The sequence below is a fragment of the Syzygium oleosum genome, unplaced genomic scaffold (genome assembly GCF_021117445.2).
Source record: "Syzygium oleosum isolate NSW1041296 unplaced genomic scaffold, Sole_v2.1 Sole_v2.02, whole genome shotgun sequence".
Classification (NCBI taxonomy): Eukaryota; Viridiplantae; Streptophyta; class Magnoliopsida; order Myrtales; family Myrtaceae; genus Syzygium; species Syzygium oleosum.
The window spans coordinates 13,223,038-13,243,277 of record NW_026607486.1 but is presented as its reverse complement, the minus strand read 5'-3'; the positions used below and the strand labels follow the sequence as shown (position 1 = coordinate 13,243,277).

Sequence of the window (20,240 nt, the reverse complement as noted above, 5' to 3'; positions counted from 1 at the left end):
CGAGTTGAATCATTGATATGTTAACCCTTCATAACATCATGTTCCATGAAAGTGATACGAAAATAAAAGAATGGAATGAGAGGGGAAAATAATCAAAACCTAGACAGAGCCACCTAAATTTTATTTTGTTAATTATGGAGATAAAACAAAGGCATGGAGGGCGAAGAGGAACTTTTTCTTTGTACTAGAAAAGAACGTATCACTTGAATGCTTGAAGCTCTTAAGAGGATCTAGATAGAGCGCAATGATGTGAGAGAATCCATGCATTGACTTACCCAGTTGGAAACGGCTTTGTTTGTTTTCACCATTATCTTCGACTGGAATTGAACCATGTGATAAGCGAGTCATTGGCGAAAACAAACAATGCGCAGTCATGTTCAATATATGTTAGAGGAGGTCTTAGAGCATATCTTTTATGTCTTTCAACATCTTCTTACCGAAGATGTCATGCGGAAATTCTCATTTAAGAAACTTTTCGCGTTCACTGTAAATGTTTCTATTTTTTTTTTTTTTGAACCAATAACTGTTTCTATTAACTTGGGATTTCCTTCTGCTGACAGTTCCATTCTTCATGCAGTGCCATTACTACTATATTACTTCTTTGAAACAGTCGACTTATAAATTTCTACTTTTTTCCTAGAAGCTTAAATGCATCTTATAAAATATTCCAATTGACAAAGAATCCGGTAAAACCACAACGTAACCATTTTACCACTAAGTGGGGCTGGAATAAAAGAATCTTATAAAGAGTTAAAAAGAGTTTCAATATAGGCATCCCGGGAAACTTATAAAATCACATTCATCGCATAGATGGTGAGATATATGCATAGCACACATATCAGATAAAAAAATAAGAGCATTCTTGTCTGCGTTTAAACAAAAGCAAACTCCAAAATTTAAACTATTACTTGAATTCTAGAAAATTATCAAAAAAAAATTTGCTAAAGGAAAAATGTGAATAATATCATATGTGAATCTGCGTGTCAACACTTGGGTATTGCGAAAGTTTCTAGAGTTTTCTCTTTGAAAAAAGTCAAAATGCATGAGCCTTAAGATTTATATTAAGTAGAAAGTAAAAAGTAAAAGTAAATGAAGTGAGACCTTAGGAATTAAAAAAAGGAACCAAAAATTAAAGCTGCGCTCAGAGCCCAAGTAAATACACTGTGCACCAAACAGTTGATTGAAGGATGCCTAAGAGATTGTGGATACGGGCAACCATAACCAGTGCCCCTGCTGGAGGCACAGAAAGTGCTAGTTGACTAAGTTTCTTAGCAAAAGCGGCAGCCAAATATGCTGGAAGGAGGGGGTGATTTTAAGCAGTAATCAAGCAGCTGCAATTAACAATTAGCGTAGGGTCCGAAAGCAATCCAAAGGTTCAGAAAAGCATAAATGCCAGATAGATTGTCTCTAGCTTCAAGTTCGTACTCTTAGACGTTCATATATGTCTCGACAACGTAAGAACATAAGAAAGCAATGAAGCCAGTAAAGCATACAGAAAATGTCAGCTTCACGTCAGGAATAGTCCAAATCGCTTTATTGGATAGCTCTACCACCTCTACTAATGCACAGGCGTCTACATGAACTTGCATATCGGTCATCAGAAGAAATTACCATTATCTAAGCTGCCGAAAGTAATGGTTCACATATTGCATTAACATAGTTTGTAGCATACACAAATTACAAACCCTTGATCATTGCTAACTTCATGCCTCTATAACAATTCAGAGTATTCTAGGTCCCATATAGACATAAATCACATATTCAAATGAAAATTATTGGGATGCAGGACTGCTGGCAGAACTGATACAAAGTCAGATACTATAATAGACATGATCAGTGAAAGATCACTTCGAAAATTTTTGCCGTGTTTTGCAATGAACATTGAGGGTTGCAAACATGCATAAAGTTTTTCATAGAAGTTGGCATATTCTAAGCCATATTGCGTCATGAGGAAGAAGAGACTGCTCAGAGCCATGACACTGACAAGTCCACCAATGTCGTACGATCCCGTTAAGAAATCACTGCAATTTTTCAGTTTACACCGTAAGTTGCATTTCTCGAGCATGAAAGATGTCAAATTCACAAGGAAAAAAAAATTCTGGAAACAAACTCACCATTACTTGATGGAATTAGACAGGTGAGGAATAACTGCCTGAGGGAGAGAGACCAGAACCTGAGTGTCCAAAGCTAGGCATGTCATTTAGTTTTAAATAGAATTTTGGACGTTTAGTCAATACAACACCCCATCCATCAGGAAACCAGGATAATATGACCATGAGCGATAGGTTAACTAATGTCAATACTAGAGACGATGAAGGAAACATGGTTTTGCTAGTAATTCCAGCAACCCAAACAAGGTCGTACTAAAACATTTGTTCCTTATACCAAACTACTATTAAACGTCAACCTTAATATGAGCTTCAGGAGCCAAAATAAATAACCACTTAAAAAAGACAAGATTTTCCATATTTTTACATGGCAAACAACCGGCAATGAAGAATACTAGATGGCAAAGGCTCTTTCAAACTAGTTGCATCAGTCAACAGGAACTCGAAACTTGTTCCAATGTTGATGTACCAAGATGCAAAGATAAATCCATCATCTTATACTCCATTTGGATGATCAAATCATAAAATGAAACACAATGAACCAGTGGACAGCGCTACCAGGGACACCACAGACAGTCATGCATGCTCTGGAAACTTTTATGCGCATGATTATAAAGTAGTTCCCAGACATACCTCTTTATATACATCAAGTGGAAGTAGCAACCTCGAAAACGATATCCATGCTTTAGTGAACATCAATTTTATCTTCTTAGCTATTTTGGTGGCAGACAGTACCTGAAGAGATATTAAACAGAGAAGCAAATACCCATTCTATAAGTAGAAAGTAAGCATATAGATCGCTTTGAATATTCAAAAGGAAAAGTTGAAGAGGCATATCAGGAAAATCTTAATGAGCAGTAAATTAGCTAGTAATACATACAGAAGATTCATGCTTTTCACTTTTAGGCTTTTCAACTTCTGGTTCTAAAAACTCGGATGTTCCACTACCATCACCTCTTTTTTGAACCAAAAAATTTTGAATATAGCAACAAGAAAGTATGAACATCCTGTCGAACATGCAGCGTTTACCTGAACCACTCCACATCTCACAATCAGACTTTTCATCCAGGTTGTTCAGAGGAGGACATGGGATATGATGTAATGGATCGTACTGATTGGGCGCTCGATGCTGCAACAAGTGGTAAATCAATCACAAAGGCAGGCTCATTGCTCCATAACACGAATTACCATTCTGCTGCTGAATTCTACGCATTTTCTTTGGCATGTAATGATTTTATCAACAGTTTGATGCTTAGTTAATTACTAAGAAATCCTTTACCGGTAATATATCTAGAAATATCTTCCTGTGTGTATTGATTAGATAAATTTTGACTAATTATTTAGTAATTCACTAATTATTTACTAATTATTTAGGCATGCCCTTTGTTAATCCTTAGGGGTAAAATGGTCACTTTCCCCATTTCTCATCAAAAATGAATTTTTCTGAAGAATTCGGGCGCATTCAAAATTGCACGTTCCAACCGCAACGTCGTCCAAACGTCCCGTTGTGACTTCCAAATTTTTCCAATGTCCAATTTGGGCTAAATTAAATAATCAAATTTTTATTAAACGCAACTCGAGCGTTTCTCAAATTAACGGGCGGCTTGTTGGGGAAATTCGCATATTCGACTCGTGACTGACAATAATTCATGTCACGTGCAAGTTCATCCGATTCGTGACGACTTCGGTTGTCATTAAAATCGCGAGGATCAATTACTAGATCCTAGGGATACGATCGTTCGGTATAGTTTCAGTATAATTCGTCAAGTCATTTCATGGTCCAGCGGAATCACCCGCGATCCATTACTATGACAGTGGCGAACTAACCCCTAGCTATCCTTGGATCGGCCAGCAGTGGCTCAAAATATCACCTCGACGATTTCATGGTCAAAAATCAATTCACGATCGAATTTTCTTTAGTCGTACGAATTTAAATCCCTAATTAGCCTTTCCCTAATGGTTAGTATCCCAGGAATGATCAGTTCCGGGCGAGAACTAACTGCGAGTACATTCATAAAACTCAGTATTTTATAAATCCCAAATGGACTAATTTTCAGGATGTCACAACTCTTCCCCCCTTACAAAAATTTCGTCCTCGAAATTTACAAACCTCGCCACTACCAAAAAATTTACAAATCTTACTACTGCTCAAATAACTGGGGGTATTGACGTTGCATCATCTCTTCACTTTCCCAAGTTGCGCCTTCAGTCCCATGGTGCTCCCAAATAACTTTGACCATCGGGATTGTCTTACTCCTCAAAACTCGTTCCTTACGATCCTCAATTCTTATTGGCCTCTCGACATATGACACTTTGTCATCTACTTCTATCTCTTCATAATTCAATACATGTGTCGGGTCCGGTTCATATTTTCTCAACATCGATACGTGGAATACATTATGCACCTGCGATAAACTCGGCGGAAGTGCAAGTCGATACGCTAAATCCCCGATCTTTTCTAAAACCTCAAAAGGTCCCACGTACCGCGGACTCAATTTCCCTTTCTTACCGAACCTGGATAATCCTCTCATGGGCGATACCTTAAGAAACACGTGATCTTCTACTTGAAACTCCAAAGGCCTTCATCTTCTGTCTGCATAACTCTTTTGATGGCTCTGCACTGTCTTCAGCCTTTCGCGTATAATCTTAACCACCTCAACCGACTGCTCAACTAGCTTTGGCCCGGTTATAGCCCTTTCTCCCACTTCATCCCAACACACGGGCGTTCTACAAGCCCTGCCATACAGCGCTTCGAAAGGTGCCATTCCAATGCTCTGCTGGAAACTATTATTGTAAGCAAACTCCACTAAGGGCAATTGCTCTTCCCACTTACCCTGAAAATCCAGCACACAAGCCCTGAGCATATCCTCCAGAGTCTGTATCGTTCTCTCAGACTGGCCATCTGTCTGAGGATGGCAAGCCGTACTGAATTGTAACTTGGATCCTAACGCCGTTTGCAGACTTTTCCAAAAACTAGCGGTAAACCTAGGATCGCGATCTGAGGTTATCGACACTAGTACCCCATGAGACGAATTATCTGCTGCACGTACAACTCAGCATACCGTTCTAATGCGAAATCCTTTTGCATGGCCAAAAAGTGTGCCGACTTAGTCAGTCTGTCGACAATCACCCAAATAGCATCATGGCCTCTTTGGCTCCTTGGCAACCCCGACACAAAGTCCATGGTTATATGCTCCCATTTCCACTCTGGTATTTCCAAGGGTCGCAGCAATCTCCCGGGCTTACAATGTTGCGCTTTCACTTGTTGACACGTCAAGCACTTAGCCACGTGTTTAGCGATATCTGCCTTCATACCATTCCACCAGTAATATTGCCTTAAATTCTGATACATTTTTGTGCTCCCCGGATGAATGCTATAATTACTACGATGCGACTCCGATAAAATTTCTTCCTTAAGTCCCGAATCGTCAGGTACACATAGTCGCTCACGAAACTTCAATGTCCCGTCTTCTGATATCTGAAAGTCCGGCCTTCTCTTAATTTCATCCATTTCCAAAATTCCTTGGATTTCCTGATCTGAAAACTGCAACATCTTAATCTTCGCCTGTACTTCTGGTTCAATCCTGAGTGTGGCCAGTAAGCTCAAGACTTGACTTACTTCGAATCTAAACTCCGAGTCTCGCACTTTTTCTAACAATATCCATTCCTTGACCATCAAATGAGCTATACTTGACTTACGACTCAAGGCATCGGCTACCCGGTTAGCCTTCCCGGGATGATATAGAATTTCACAGTCGTAATCCTTCAACAATTCCATCCAACGACGCTGCCTCATGTTTAACTCCTTTTGAGAAAATAAATACTTGAGGCTCTGATGGTCTGTATAAATTTGAAACTTCTCTCCGCATAAATAATATCGCCAAATCTTCAGGGCGAATACAATTGCGGCCAATTCTAAGTCATGCGTCGGATAATTCAACTCATGCGGTCTTAACTGCCTTGACGCATAAGCTACTACTCGCCCATTTTGCATGAGTACACATCCCAATCCTTTCAACGACGCATCACTATAAATCTCGTACCCTCCGGGTCCTGACGGAATAGTCAATACTGGTGCCGTTGTCAATCTATGCTTCAATTCCTGGAAACTTCTCTCGCATTTGTCGGTCCACTCAAACCTCGTTTCCTTTTTCAACAAATGCGTCAACGGCGTTGCTATTGCCGAAAACCCTTCCACGAAACGACGATAATATCCCGCTAAACCCAGAAAACTTCAAACCTCTGTTACCGTCATGGGTCTAGGCCACTTCATCACAGCTTCGATCTTCGATGGGTCAACTGAGATTCCTTCCCCAGAGATTACATGACCGAGAAATGCTACTCGACTAAGCCAAAATTCGCACTTGCTAAACTTAGCATATAGCGAGTTCTCCCTTAAAGTCTGTAGGACTTTACTCAAATGGAATTCATGCTTCTCGAGACTTTTCGAATACACCAATATGTCATCAATAAAAACAATCACGAACTGATCTAAAAATTCTTTGAACACCCGATTCATCAGATCCATAAAGGCAGCAGGGGCGTTCGTCAATCCGAACGGCATTACCATAAATTCATAATGTCTATATCTCGTCCTAAATGCCGTCTTCGGTATATCCTCCTTTCTAATCCTCAACTGTTGATACCCCGTTCTCAAATCAATTTTAGAGAACACCGAAGCCCCTTGTATTTGATCAAATAAATCATCAATCCTCGGCAAGGGATACTTGTTTTTAATCGTCACCTGATTTAGCTGCCTGTAATCTATACATAACCTCAATGAACCATCTTTCTTCCTCACAAATAACACCGGCGCTCCCCACGGAGACGCACTCGGACGAATAAATCCCTTGTCTAACAACTCTTGCATCTGCACCTTTAATTCCTTTAACTCTGACAGCGACATTCTATAAGGTGCCTTCGAGATTGGCTCAGTTTCAGGTGCCAACTCGATTACAAATTCCACCTCTCTTGCTGGTGGCAGTCCCGGCAATTCCTGAGGAAACACGTCGGGATACTCGCACACCATAGCTATATCCTCAAGCTTCGGCTCCTCAGCCGTGGGATCAACTACTGCCGCTAGGAATCCTTGACAACCTTCACTCAGCAACTTCGTCATTTCTAGCGACGAAATCCATGGAATCGAGGGTCCTCCTCGACTTCCCATAAATTTGAATTCCGGATGTCCAACAGGATTAAATTGGATCACCCTTCTAATGCAATCCATTACTGCCCTCTGCTTAGACAACCAATCCATACCCACTATCACATCAAAATCGTACATGTCTAGAACCGCTAAATCAATCATTTCCTCCCTATCCCCAATCATGATCTTACAGTTTGGACAACCCAACGAAATCAGCATCTTATCATTCAAGGGAGTCGTCACGCATAACACAACATCAAGCAATCGCAGTTCCAACGCAATCAACTCAACAAATTGTTTCGATATGAAAGAATGTGACGCCCCAGGGTCAAATAAAGCATACACAGCATGGTTGCACAGAGAAATCGTACTTGTGACAACCCCCGGTGCGTTCTCAGCCTCTCGTCTGGCCATGGCATACACTCGTCCTTGTGCTTGAGGCCTATTCTGATTTGCTGTCTGGACCGCTCCAGTCTGATTCCCATTTTGAGGTGGCGGCAACGCAGGCGGTCTATTCTGCCTGGGATTGGGGCAATTTATTATGTGGTGACCGAATCCCCCACATCCAAAACACGCTCCGCCCTGGGTTAGACAAGGTCCATTTCCGTGCCTACCTCCACACAACCTACACGGACCATTCTGATTTCAGGCCGGCTTCTCAATGTTCCGCCTAATAGGAGGAATAAAACGTTTGTTGCCCGACATCGGTCTCTTCCCAAGATTACGATTATCCCTACCTGGGGTAAACCTCGATCCAGAAGCTGCGGCCCTATCCATCTGATCTCGCTCAAGAATTTGGGCCTATCAAATATCTCCTCATACGTCCTCAGATTTACCAGTAGTAACTGGCTGCGAATGTCAGCCTTCAATCCATCCCGAAATCTTCGCGCCTTATCATCGGGATGCTCCACCATTCTCGGCGCAAATTTAGACAACCTCGCAAATTCCGCCTCATACTGATCTACTGTCATCTGATCCTGGCGGAGTCTCATAAATTCGGCTAACTTTCTTTCCCTGGCACTGGCCGAAAAATACTTTTCATAAAAGCTCTTAATAAAAGCAGTCCAAGTCCGAGCTGTACCTTCCGGAAATATTCTATCTCTGGTGGCCTTCCACCAATCATTCACGTTATCTTGCAACTGGTAAACCGCTTAAGTTACTTTCTCATTATCATTGCACTCTAGTACCTCAAAAGCCTTCTCGAGCTCCTCTACCCATCTAGGTGCAGCTTCAGGGTCACCTTTCCCAGAAAACTTAGGCGGTTTAAGCTTTATAAACTGTTCTACCAGCTAATGCATCGGTCTATTTACAACCACTTGCCCCTGCCCTTGATTCTCATTATTATTGACGGTAACAGCCTGAATTTCGATGTGATTCCGGGATCAATAAAATTGACATTATTTCACATTTCATTTTAGTAAGTCTCGCCCAGAGCTGATCACTCTAGGGATACTAACCAGTGAGGTATGGCTAACTGGGAAAACGGTACGTGGACCAGGGACCCGATCGTGAATCGGGCATCGATCACGAGAAATGATGAGGGAATATTTTGGGCCAACGTGGGCCGATCTCAAGAAAAGTGATGGATTTGGTTTGGCCAAGGCCAACGATGTACAATCGGATCGCAGGTGATTCTGCACAACCGAAAGTGCACGTGGCCAACCAGTCCTAAATTGGAACCGAACGATCGCGACCTCTGGGACTAGTGATAATTTCTCATTCTCTCGATGATTGGGACCGTCATGACTCGGACAACCCTAGGTCGATACGCGTAACCCCTAAACAGCCGCCCGTTAGTGAGAGACTCTGAAATTGGAAATTTAGCGAATTTTAGTGACGAAATTGGACCCGGACTTCGGTGTCGATTTTCGAGGGCTTGTACAGCTATTTTCACGATTCTGTCATCATATTATGCTGGCCACACACATTTTGGGTTGGTACGGTCGAAAAATGGAATTTCGACCCGGGGCCGGAAAAATGACCGTTTTGCCCCTGACCTATTTTGAGCTCTGAATTTTGGGATTAATTTTGGATTAAGTAAAATTAATTTCAGCTTCATTATTGGACCTAAAGACCTTTATGCCCCTCAATTATTTGGATAAGATCAATGAGGACCGTTGGATCAAGGGTAAAATGGTCAAGTCGCCTAGGATCGAGACACGTGTCCTCCACTAGCCCCCCTATTTGACCTGGTTTGACCCACTCTCTCTCTCTTCTCACCAGCTCACTCGGCCACTTCCCCCTCCTCTCCTCTCTCCCTCACCGAACCATCTTCCCCTTTTTGCTCGGCCGTGAGGATCATCGCCGTGCCATCGCCGTACGCCGATCGCCGCCGCCGTGAGCCGCTGGCCACCCATTCCCCCTTCCCGCTCTAGCCGAGTTAGTCTAGAGTTCGGGTAAGTCACGCTCTAAACCCTATTTAGCATTTCGGGTATTACCGGACTAGTTTAGACACAGACTAGTAGGTTTTAGGGGTTGATTGAGGTGATTATAGGTAGATTAGAGGAGAGCTTGATCTTTCATTGTGTTCTTGGATATCCTTGTGGCTGTTGGATGGTAGTTTGAACATTGTGGAGTGAGTTTTGTGGGTTGAAATTGGGTGGATATCAACTAAGGCTCGGATCTTTGAAATTTGAGGTGAATTTCTGATTCGCGGTTACTGTACCCTCCTGGTTTACTATTTTTGTGGAGATTTTTTGAGGCCGAATCAGGGGTAGTATCCTTCACTAAAGTTTTTCTTCACATCCTGAAGTATAACAGATTTTAAATTTGGAATTTTTGGAGTCCATTTGGGTCGCACGAAAGTCCATTTTCAGACCGTATTAATATTGCCGGAACACTATTCATTCCGACCTTCGGGTCTGTTCGAATTTTTATAAATTTTTCCAGACCCATTTTCAAAATACTTCCTTCACAAAAATTGTTGGGGACATTTGTGACTATGACATATAAAAATTTCAAGGCTTTCCAAAGTGATTTGGGTACTGGATGAGATGCATTTTTATGGTCAGGCGGCCTGACCGGACGGGTTGATTTTCATCTGACTTCAAGTGACAAAAAGAGGTGTTTACAGTTGGAACTGGGTTTCGAGTTCTCACGGAAAATGTTTATCAAGATGTTTTACGGAACATATCCAAATTTCAGAATTTTTGGAATACGTTTACTATTTATTTTGATGGGATTTTGGTCACTATGTAAACTGCCTAGATTTACCCTGATTCTATGGATGTTCATTTTTATGAGCGAGAAATAGTGATTGGCCGTGTGCTCTGTGGTGTGGTTGCGTGTCGGGTGTGTGTGACCGTGAGGTGTGCCGGTGTGATCGTGCATTGAGGTCGCGTGCCAAGTGTGTGTGGCGGTGTGATGTGTTCGTATGACGAGGATGTGCATTTGTGAAATGTATGTGAAATGTGGAATTGTGCGTGGCTGTGTGTGTGTGTGTGGCCGTGTGATGCGTGTGGAATGAGTGAAACGAAGGTACTGGAATGTAGGATTGGTTGGAAAAGGTCCGTCCTGAGGCGTGTTCGTTTACACGGGACGATGCTGTCCCTGACGAGGTGACGATGCCCGGCCCGACGGGGTGACGATGCCTGACGAGGTCAGAAGACCGTTGGCCTGATGTGTTTTACGCGGGCGTGGTAAATAAGGCAAGTTGAGTGTAGGATTCCGTCCTAAGGCGTGTTCGTTTACGCGGGACGATGCCGTCCCTGACGAGGTGACGATGCCCGGCCCGACGGGGTGACAATGCCTGACAAGGTTAGAAGACCGTTGGCCTGATGCGTTTTACGTGGGCGCGGTAGTGGTGGAAAGGTTGAGAATGAGTGGGATTTGGCAAGACGTGTGAGGTTGGTGAATGTTGACGCGTGGTGTGAGTTCGTGTGCGAGTGTGGTTTGTATCGCGTATTGTGGTGCTCGATTATGGAGTAAAATCTGCTAGGCATGGTATGGGACGTGTCCAAGTAGGTTTTGCCTTATAATCGAGGCACGCGAACGGTTGTGATGCTTTGCTGTGACATGTTGGCTGTGTTATTGTCTGACATGCATGGATGTGCATGATGGATCCTGGGTAGGATCGCATGTGATTATTAGTACGATTGTGTGGACGTTGTTGGTATGTTGCTTGATTCGGTGTCTAGACATGTCTGGAATACGTGGTAGCCTAGATAAGGTTTAGGTTGTGTACTTATTGAGAAGTGTCTCATGGTTGTATCAACCAAACCATTTCAGAGCACCCGCCCGAGCCATGAACCTTCCGTCGCCGCCGCCGCAATGCTTTGGGATTGTTATGCACACTGATCAGGATGTTGTAGAATACCCGATCGAGATTGAGGCCGATTCGGAGTCATCGGATGAGTATGTGCCTGACGAAGATTCAGATGAAGATTCTGAAGAGAGTGAGTCAGAGTGGACGCCATCTAGAGAGCGTAGGGATTTGTTTTGGAGCTGAGAAAGAGTTTGGAAGTGTCCCATTTTGGTGTAGTGCTTACCCAGGCTACTGATCTTTTTGTGATATCGGTGATTTACAGTTTAGTAGTTGAGTGTGCATATTTTGCTTTGTGGTTTGTAAATGGCGGTTGTGGCATAAGTTTATATTGTAAATGGATATCGTACTTGAATTGAGGTATAGTATTGATTTGGTGGTTTGGCAATTTATTTTCCCTAGTACCCCTGGTAAATCATTGTCTGGGTATTTATTGTTTCCGCCGCGATTAAACTCTGATGGATTCGTTTTGGGTCAGCGGCGTTTCCTGGAACGTTGCACTAATTCGACCGAAGAGGGATATCGCGTGCTCGATAGGGTTCGGGGCGTGACATTAACAGCAGTAGCGGCCACAGTGGCCTCGGCAGCCTGGGCAATCGTAGCAGCTCTTTCCTGAGTCTGCTGTCCTAACAGATTCCCGATCTGTTCCAAAGTTCTCATGACAGCTTCCATTCTAGGGTCCTTCGCAGGTCTAACTTCCACTCTGGGGTCCACTGCAGCTCCAGCATTAACCCCAAGATTTTCTATCGCTCCCGCACCCATTCCGAGGTCTTCTACAGCCCTAGCTCGAGCACGACCTCGACCTCTTGTTCCCCTTCCAGCGCCCCTTCTTGGGACTCTTCCTACGCCTCTTCCTTCACTGCTCATTGTCGCAATTCTACCACTATCTTCCTTGCTATAATTCCATTTAGGAATTAGTAATCTAGGCCAACTAGATCCATCTAGTTCTAGGCAACGAATTAACACAATAATTCACTTAGCAGGCACTCAACACATCACAGGCATAAGGCCATAATCGCAAAGGTCTGAACACTCACCTCAGGTCCAGACGCAACTGCATTTCCATCACCACAACATTCAATTCACTCAATCAATCATAACAAACAATCTGGAGGCACGTGTAGCTCCTTTCGCCCTACAACTCGCTAAGGTCTCCCTAATTACTACCCCAGGGTCTCTACTCCTTATCACTCCAAACTTCGATCAGTTTTAGATCGAGCTAACCTGGCTCTGATACCAATTCAAACGGGGATGTCACGCCCCGAACCCTATCGAGCTCGCGACATCCACCACTGGTCGATTTATGCGACATCCCAGGAATATCGCCGACCTCAAATAACCATAAGAGATTTACCTCCACAGCGGATACCACAATTAATCCCGGACAATTTAAAATTGGGGAAACATTCAGGGAGAATACACATATTCGATTCCATTATCATACTTATAAAATATTCACAATTTACAACCGCCATTTACATAAGCACACCTTACTATTAACCATCGATAACAAAAAGGGCTCGATGACCTGGCATTCTAACTTCAAAAATGGTACCCTGCAAAACCTACTCCGAACCCCTATACTAATCCCTACGCCCCTTGCTCGGCGTCCATTCTGAGTTTGACTTCTCATCATTCAAATCCGAACTCCCCTGAACGGTTTGCTCCTCCGAAGACTCCGTCTCCGCCTCAATCTCAATCGGGTGATTGATGTCACCCGACTCAGCTGGAACTCCGTTCTGATTCTCCTCAGCTAGAAAATCAAAGAAATTGTACTCAGGCACGAAATTGGGATCCATATACTGTTCGTACGGGAGTACATATTCCGGGTCTCCTACAGGCTCTTCCGACTCCTCAGACTCGTCAGGTTCGTCCTCGGGTTCTACTTCGGGCTCCGCTTCCTCTGGTTCTTCTTCGGGGATCGGTTCTAAATCTATGTCCATCGGTTCAGCTTCAGCTTGTGATGCTTCGGGCTCGGGTTCGTGCTCAGCTTTCGAAGATCCTTGTGCGACGGGTGCTGAATGCATTCCAGATTGCGCTAAGCTAACCTCTGTACTGGTCAACTCTCCATCTATTGGGGGTATGGCAGTCGGGTCCCAATCCCCAACGAGATCAAACGGAACATCAAAACCCCTAACGGGCCCGAACTCATCCCCTGCTGCATCCCGGAAGAACTAGGCAGTATAAACATGGGGTTCCCATAACGGTAGTCCTACCTCTACAAAAACGGTAGAGGTATGCTTAATCCAGGTCATGCCATTACCCATAGGAAATTCTGCAACCTCATTCTTGGTGTGTACTGGTACCCCAAAACGCTCTGGCGGCGGTGGCGGAGGGTTCATGGCTCAGGTTGGGGTTCTGAAAATATTGGTTGAGACAACCATGAGATCACATCTCAGTAAGTACACCCCTAAACCCCACCTAGGCTATCACGTACCTCCAGACAATTGCACGAAACACATTCATACACATACAATCATCACATAGCAGGTACATCAATTATTTTTACCTGGGCCTATCCCGCTTGCACCCTACACGTTAGTCGCAATCACAAGCACAATCAATTCTCATTCTCACGCATTCGTTCCGGTCTATTCACATCTCTTTTCACATTTTCGCCGGTGACCCGCGTTACAGTACACGCCTCAGGTCCACTACGACCAACTGATCACAACACTCTAGGGCCCACGTTAACGTACACGCCTCAGGCCATGTTTCTTGCCCGCGTTGAAGTACACGTCTCAGGCTCAACATCTACCACCTACTGCGCAACCCGCGTTGAAGTACACGCCTCAGGCTGGCAGTCTTCTGGTAATACCGGGCATCATCCCGCGTTGAAGTACACGCCTCAGGACGGCACAATTTCCACGAACATATGTCATACCACATTTCTTTCTTATTCATGCACATGCTCAACAAGCATTTACCACACCCAACTGGCCAATCACACGTGGCCCGTGCACGCATCAATTACACGCAATCCGTGCTCACTCAGCATTTGATATGGCCAATTTTAATAATTAAATCAGTCTGGCCCAAACGTGCACCCAACAGGCATATTTCAATCATTTAACCACACAACCACGCACTCAATTTAATCACCACAATTCAGTCATAGATCAAACACGCATTAAACACACAATTTGCCATTTTTCTCCAACCAAATGGCGTCAAATCAGTTCCGGTCCTTCTCGACACTTTCTCACCATTAATTCCCGGTTCTAAAAATCCAATTTGCGTCCCGATCGGCCCATCACAGCCCACTGAACCATCATACACAGCCCACTTTTGTCCTCAAATATTCCACCAAAAATTTCCGAATCCAATCCTAAGGCCCGCCACATAATTCCACTCCTAAATCATGCAAATTCGCACTTAATTTAAACCCGATTTCACCCAAAAATCACCCGTCGATACCCAAAGTCCTAAATTGGGTTTAGAGCGCGACTTACCGAGTTCTAGACTAATACGGCTAGAACGATTAGCGGCGGCGAACAAACGGGAACGGCGGCGGACGATGGCGAGCGACGATCGGATCGGCGCGGACGGCGACGGTTCACAGTGGTGGCGGCTTGGCTCACGGCCAAGGGAGAAACCGAGAGGGAGAGAGAGAGAGAGATGGCGTGGGGGCTGGCGGTGGTGCGGCGACGGTCCGGGCGGCGGTGACCGGCGAGCGTACGGACGGCAGTGATGGTGCAGCGGCAACGGCGAGAGAGAGAGACGCCCGAAGGGGAGCTCACGGTGGGGGGGGGGGGGGAAATTGCCGTGAGGGAGAGCGAAGAAATGAGGGAGAGAGAGAGAGAATGGTCTTGACTTGAATAGTGACATTTGGACCAAAAGTGACAAATGACCAAAATACCCCTCTCTCACATTTTTGATCCAACGGTCCAGATTCTATCCTATCTTGAAATCGACGGCCCAGATCGAATCTTACCAAAAATATCCAAGGGTAATCTTATAATTTCTCAAAAAGTCTAAGGGCAAAATTGTCCAATCAAAAAGTTAGGGTAAAATGACCAAAATGCCCTTATTCCATAAAGCATGCCCTTTGTTAATCCTTAGGGGTAAAATGGTCACTTTCCCCATTTCTCATCGAAAATGAATTTTTCTGAATAATTCGGGCGCATTCAAAATTGCACGTTCCAACCACAACGTCGTCCAAACGTCCCGTTGTGACTTCCAAATTTTTCCGATGTCCAATTTGGGCTAAATTAAATAATCAAATTTTTATTAAACGCAACTCGAGCGTTTCTCAAACTAACGGGCGGCTTGTTGGGGAAATTCGCATATTCGACTCGTGACTGACAATAATTCATGTCATGTGCAAGTTCATCCGATTCGTGACGACTTCGGTTGTCATTAAAATCGCGAGGATCAATTACTAGATCCTAGGGGTACGATCGTTCGGTATAGTTTCAGGATAATTCGTCAAGTCATTTCATGGTCCAGCGGAATCACCCGCGATCCATTACTATAACAGTGGCGAACTGACCCCTAGCTATCCTTGGATCGGCCAGCAGTGGTTCAAAATATCACCTCGACGATTTCATGGTCGAAAATCAATTCACGATCGAATTTTCTTTAGTCGTACGAATTTAAATCCCTAATTAGCCTTTCCCTAATGGTTAGTATCCCAGGAATGATCAGTTCCGGGCGAGAACTAACTGCGAGTACATTCATAAAACTCAGTATTTTATAAATCCCAAATGGACTAATTTTCAGGATGTCACAACCACAATAAGGAACTGCCAGACTTCTCAGGCTCAAAAGGGAAATAAAGAAAGAAACTACTGGAGAATTTCATTCTCAACAATATGTAATGTACTAACCTAGCTTTCAATTCCCCCCGATCCTCACCATCAGCAAAACTTCTGTCATCTGATAGAAAGAGTACAAAATAATGAAGAAACTACCAAAAGTAGCACTGGTACCACAGATTTAAAGGGGGAACACCAAGTACCTCTCATATCTTTAGTTTCCAAATTCCTCGAAAGCTTTTATAGTGTAATGTACGTAAAGTAACTGCACCAAGAACAAAATAAAAAGTTAACAGAATGCAATTGACTACAGGAAAAAAATGACACTGCAAAATAACATTTAGCAAAATTTGCGGTTCTGTTCCACCAAAATTTTATGACTTGGTTGCCATTAACCAAAGAGAGAATGAAAGTTATAACTGCTAAAGCATCTATTATGCGTCACTGGCAATGTAGTGCCGCTTTCAAAGATTAGAGAATCTCTGCGATGTCATTCTGTCTTTGCCATCACTGGCAATATGACTGCCTTTCTATAAAAATCAGAAAGTAACTGTGATGTCACTCAAAGATGGATACAACAAAATGAATGGCACAAAGTGAGCAATCTATCTCCAACTCCAAGCATGGCAAAGAAGACCGTTACGAGCAGCTTATCAGTGTATCATACCGAACGTCAACGTACTTTTAAGTACTTCGACAAAAGCAAGTACACAACGAAAACTCAACTTCCGTAAAAGAATGGACCTGGAAAAGGAAACAGTTGAGTACCATCACGAATCGAATTATAGAAAGATGGATTGCCAGAACACAAACATAGAGAGATAATAAAAAATTAAAAAGAAGAAGTTTACAATGCTATGTATAAGCTGGTGGTAAATGGCTGATTGAAACCTACCCCCTTTTCCCATCTTCGCGAACTCCATTATTGCAACCAACACAATTTCCTACACAAACCACAATCCTCAAAATGTAGAAAAAAAATCGGGTACGTAATAAAGGAAGATAACACCGACAATAGCAACTTTATAAATCTAAAACAGCTCAAGCAGAATCCCAAGGAAAAAACAAGAAAAAAATTCAATGCGCAGAGGAAATAAACGGCAAAAGGACACTATAAGTGCCATAACTTGTGTACGGCGCTCACTTTGGTGCCATAACTTTTTTTCGGATCACTTTGGTGCCAAGTCGGAGGAAAAACGATCACTTAAGTGTCATAACTTTTTTTTGGATCACTTTAGTGCTAAAAGTTTTGAAAAACGATCACTTAAGTGCTAAAATTTTTGAAAAACGAACATTTAAGTGCTAAAATTTTTGAAAAACGATCACTTAAGTGCCAATCTCCGGCGAGACTCCGGCGAGCCACATCAGCTTCAGAAATTAATAAAAAAATGCCACGTCAGATTTCCGGCGAAAAATTGTGTACGGCACCGGAGTTGGCACTTAAGTGATCGTTTTTCAAAAATTTTAGCACTTAAGTGATCGTTTTTCAAAAATTTTAGCACTAAAGTGATCCAAAAAAAAGTTATGGTACTAAAGTGAGCGTCGTACACAAGTTATGGCACTTGTAGTGTTCTTTTGCAGGAAATAAACTGTGCCGAAACTATGATAAACCAAACTAATCGCAGGCTGCTGCACTGTCTCTTCCGAGCAGGATATTAAAATGTAAATAGCAATATTAAAAAAGCACTCAAATAAGCAAAAAGAAAAAAAAAGAAGTCAAGCTCAAATGCGCCACATTGGTCCTTCAGATGCCAGAAAATAACAATTCCACTTACCAATCACAGGATAAACCAAAGAGGCACTTCTACTCAAAAACTAACAATTTTCGAGCAAACAGAAAAAGAAACTCTCGCAGAAGAACGCCCAGAGCAATTCACTCACTCTGAGAGTCTCCTCGGCTTGCGCCAACACCGCCACCTCGATGAGCCACCGAACGAACTCATCAAACTTGGACCGGAGCCACGTCCTGTAAATCAACTTGGGATCTGCCTTGGCATCCTTCTTGAGGCTCGAAGCAGTGGCGGAAGCAGAGGAAGAAGGGAGATCGGGGACAAGGGGAGTGAAGAAGGACTGCAGGGAGATGAGCGATTCGAGGACGTGCTGCGGCAGCGAGCCGGGGGAGACGAAGGTGAGGAGGAGCGGGAGGTTGTTGATGGGGGCGCGGTGGTGGCCGAGGGTCTTGAGGTCCTCGAGCTTGTACTTGTCTCTCCTCTTCCGGGTCTTGGGGAGAGCCGAGGTTGAGGAAGCCATTGTTGCAGGGGTTGGGACGTAGACGGAGAGAGATGGTTTTGCGTTTGCGAAATGGTGGGTTTATGAATGTTTTGAGATTATTATTACAATAAATTGACACTTAAATTATTACTTTAAAAGTAAAGGCATGTGGATGTGGCAATCAAAACTTAATTTTATATTTTGGTTAAGTCAAAATTACATGCCCTTCACTTATTATTGGCCAGAAATTTTGCGTTTTTCTACGTAAAGGATTTTACTTGATTTTCAGTATATTTATTGCAATAATCAGAAAGAGCAAGTTAGCCCTCTCGCGCCAGCCTCGCACATCATTCGCAGCAACGAAGATGAAGCCATGTCAGCCCGCTTCAGGCTCCGCCAGCAAAGCTACTTCAAGTGCTGCTGCATCACCGCCGCGCTCTTCCTCATCCTCGCCATCGTCGCCCTCATCTTCCTCTTCACTGCCTTCCACGTCAAGGACCCGATCATTAGGATGAACCGGGTCCAGATCCCCCAGTTCGCCCAGATGGTCTCGAACGGATGGCACTCTCCAGCGCCAACATCACCGCCATCCCCAACGTCTCCGTCAAGAACCCGAACGCTGTGTCCTTCCGGTACGGAAACTCCACGATTGCGATAGACTACAGTAGAGAGGTCATCAGCGAGGGCAGGATCCCGGTGGGGAAGGCGGCGGTGCGGCAAACGCAGAGCATAAACGTGACGTTGGAGGTGGTGCCGGCGAGGATCGCAACGGCGCAAGGCTAGTAGTGACCTGGCCACCGGGAATCTCACTGTTGAGATAGAAATCGTTGTGTATTTCCATTAAGCTTAGTTGAGGTATATAAATACCCAAGAGTACATTCTAGAAGATTTACTAGCATGAAAAGAAATAAATAAAATAGAAAACTTTCTAACTTCTAAAGATAAGATTCCAAATCTTCCAAAACTGATAACCCTATATTTGATAGATATATATTTGGTTGATACACCCCCTCAAGTGGAAAAGTCGAGACTGCGAATCTTCAACTTGTCTCGTAAAAATGCAAAACGTGTTTTAGGAAGAGCTTTGGTGAGAGCATAAGCTAGTTGGTCAGCCGTGGAGATAAACTGCACAATGAGTTGTTGTTTGGCGATGCGATCACGAACAAAGTGGAAGTCAATTTCACCATGTTTGGTACGAGCATGGAAAACCGGATTTGCAAATAGATAAGTGGCCCCAATATTATCGCACCAAAGGATGGGAGGACCTTGAAGAGGGAACCCAAGCTCTTAAAAGAGTGACTCAAGCCAAATGAGTTCAGTTACAGCATCGGCAAGAGCTTTATACTTGGACTCTGTGGAAGGGTGTGCTACGGTTCATTGTTTTCTGGAGCTCCAAGAGATCAAATTAGGACCAAGAAAAATAGCATACCCTCCAGTTGACTTCCTATCGTCAGAGCTACCAGCCCAATCCGCATCGGAAAAAGCTTGCAAGTGATTGTTGACACCTAAATTTTGGAGATCCCGTTATTTAAATATTGCATAGAAAAATTAGGGATTAAATTTTAACCCCTAAACAAAAATATTAAAATTGCATAGCATATAGTTTAAGTTCATATAGGTTAGTTGCATTCCGCATCGGACCGGCGGTAGCGAGAAAGCTGAAAATTCATCGCGTAAACCGAGCTCGAGCACTCGGCTCACTCAAGGGATTGGGGGCCAAAATTCACAAGTCTAAAAGGCTTTGGTTGTTTTAATTT

General features: G+C 43.6%; 1 pseudogene; it reads right to left on the bottom strand.

Annotated features, from left to right (window-relative positions):
* Positions 1-1,109: 1,109 nt before the first annotated feature.
* Positions 1,110-18,522, bottom strand: LOC115681817 (protein NUCLEOLAR COMPLEX ASSOCIATED 4-like; annotated as a pseudogene).
* Positions 18,523-20,240: the final 1,718 nt, after the last annotated feature.